Raw genomic sequence first — 2,500 nt, 5'->3', positions numbered from 1 at the left:
AAACTGTGAATATTGGAGGGATATACAAGTCTTTCTCCACGCATTTCTGCAAGAGTAAATTGGTGTTAAAAGCTAGACAACCAATAAGAAAATGCATTTCAATAGTCTTATTGGCACCAGTCTATTTAGAACTGTTGATTTTTAATTGTTCATTATTCTAGCATGCAGTGAATGAGAGTTCCATTAATATGGAAGAAGAAGAAGAAGAAGAAGAAGAAGAAGAAGAAGAAGAAGTTGTCATATGAAAAAATGTCAAAATTCTTTAAACTATTAAAAGTTCTCTAAGCAATTTGTGTTCTGAGCACTTTTCATGCAGCATCTTGAAGAACTAAAGATTCAATACTATAAACACAATGCGTTGGCCGGGAATCAAACCTGGGTCAACTGCTTGGAAGGCAGCTATGCTCACCACTATACCACCAACGCTTTTGTTTTTTTTGATTGTTTAAAAATCAATTGCAAAATCTAGTGAGCAATCATAAAACAGGATTTAAATAATGAATTGAAAAGAAATTCCTGAATGAAAGAGGCTTATCTATGCATAAGTTCAATGTTCATGGTCCACTTTTTACACAAAGGTTTCAAAGAATTGAGAAAAGAAAATGAATTGTTTGGCCATGAACAAAGGATTTGGCTACACCTCCATTACTGGCAAGAGGAATTGATCTTCTGTGGGACAATTTTTAGAATGTTAAAAGGTAAAAGAGAAAAACAGTCCGGTATAAAAACCAAGTCAACTGCTTAGAAGAACGCTATGCCCACCAGTGTAACACGAAGTCTGGACTGCAAAGCACTCCCTTTAATGATTGAAAAGATACATATAATACACAGTAGGGTTTGAAAATGGTTGAAACTGTGAATATTGGAGGGATATACAAGTCTTTCTCCACGCATTTCTGCAAGAGTAAATTGGTTATAAAAGCTAGACAACCAATAAGAAAATGCATTTCAATAGTCTTATTGGCACCAGTCTATTTAGAACTGTTGATTTTTAATTGTTCATTATTCTAGCATGCAGTGAATGAGAGTTCCATTAATATGGAAGAAGAAGAAGAAGAAGAAGAAGAAGAAGAAGAAGAAAAAGTTGTCATATGAAAAAATTTCAAAATATTAAAAGTTCTCTAAGCAGTTTATGTTCTGAGCACTTTTTATGCAGCATCTTGAAGAACTAAAGATTCAATACTATAAACACAATGCGTTAGCCAGGAATCGAACCCGGGTCAACTGCTTGGAAGGCAGCTATGCTCACCACTATACCACCAACACTTTTGTTTTTTTTGATTGTTTAAAAATCAATTGCAAAATCTAGTGAGCAATCATAAAACAGTATTTAAATAATGAATTGAAAAGAAATTCCTGAACGAAAGAGGCTTATCTATGCATAAGTTCAATGTTCATGGTCCACTTTTTACACAAAGGTTTCAAAGAATTGAGAAAAGAAAATGAATTGGTTGGCCATGAACAAAGGATTTGGCTACACCTCCATTACTGGCAAGAGGAATTGATCTTCAGTGGGACAATTTTTAGAATGTTAAAAGGTAAAAGAGAAAGGCAGTCCGGTATAAAAACCAAGTCAACTGCTTAGAAGAACGCTATGCCCACCAGTGTAACACGAAGTCTGGACTGCAAAGCACTCCCTTTAATGATTGAAAAGATACATTTAATACACAGTAGGGTTTGAAAATGGTTAAAACTGTGAATATTGGAGGGATATACAAGTCTTTCTCCATGCATTTCTGCAAGAGTAAATTGGTTATAAAAGCTAGACAACCAATAAGAAAATGCATTTCAATAGTCTTATTGGCACCAGTCTATTTAGAACTGTTAATTTTTAATTGTTCATTATTCTAGCATACAGTGAATGAGAGTTCCATTAATATGGAAGAAGAAGAAGAAGAAGAAGAAGAAGAAGAAGAAGAAGAAGAAGAAGAAGAAGAAGAAGAAGTTGTCATATGAAAAAATTTCAAAATTCTTTAAACTATTAAAAGTTCTCTAAGCAGTTTATGTTCTGAGCACTTTTTATGCAGCATCTTGAAGAACTAACGATTCAATACTATAAACACAATGCGTTGGATGGGAATTGAACCCAGGTCAACTGCTTGGAAGGCAGCTATGCTCACCAATATACCACCAACGCTTTTTTTTTTTTGATTGTTTAAAAATCAATTGCAAAATCTAGTGAGCAATCATAAAACAGGATTTAAATAATGAATTGAAAAGAAATTCCTGAACGAAAGAGGCTTATCTGTGCATAAGTTCAATGTTCATGGTCCACTTTTTACACAAAGGTTTCAAAGAATTGAGAAAAGAAAATGAATTGGTTGGCCATGAACAAAGGATTTGGCTACACCTCCATTACTGGCAAAAGGAATTGATCTTCAGTGGGACAATTTTTAAAATGTTAAAAGGTAAAAGAGAAAGGCAGTCCGGTATAAAAACCAAGTCAACTGCTTAGAAGAACGCTATGCCCACCAGTGTAACACGAAGTCTGGACTGCAAA

General features: G+C 34.2%; 3 non-coding genes across 3 annotated transcripts; all 3 read right to left on the bottom strand.

Annotated features, from left to right (window-relative positions):
- Positions 1-354: 354 nt before the first annotated feature.
- TRNAG-UCC (transfer RNA glycine (anticodon UCC)) lies at positions 355-426 on the bottom strand. Its single transcript has one exon. It is a non-coding gene; the product is annotated as a tRNA-Gly (tRNA).
- Positions 427-1,194: 768 nt separating this feature from the next.
- TRNAG-UCC (transfer RNA glycine (anticodon UCC)) lies at positions 1,195-1,266 on the bottom strand. The gene has a single exon. It is a non-coding gene; the product is annotated as a tRNA-Gly (tRNA).
- Positions 1,267-2,065: 799 nt separating this feature from the next.
- TRNAG-UCC (transfer RNA glycine (anticodon UCC)) lies at positions 2,066-2,137 on the bottom strand. The gene has a single exon. It is a non-coding gene; the product is annotated as a tRNA-Gly (tRNA).
- Positions 2,138-2,500: the final 363 nt, after the last annotated feature.

This window comes from Mixophyes fleayi, chromosome 3, assembly GCF_038048845.1.
Source record: "Mixophyes fleayi isolate aMixFle1 chromosome 3, aMixFle1.hap1, whole genome shotgun sequence".
Classification (NCBI taxonomy): Eukaryota; Metazoa; Chordata; class Amphibia; order Anura; family Limnodynastidae; genus Mixophyes; species Mixophyes fleayi.
Note: the sequence above shows the minus strand (reverse complement) of the source record. Positions and strands in the feature narration are given on the sequence as shown.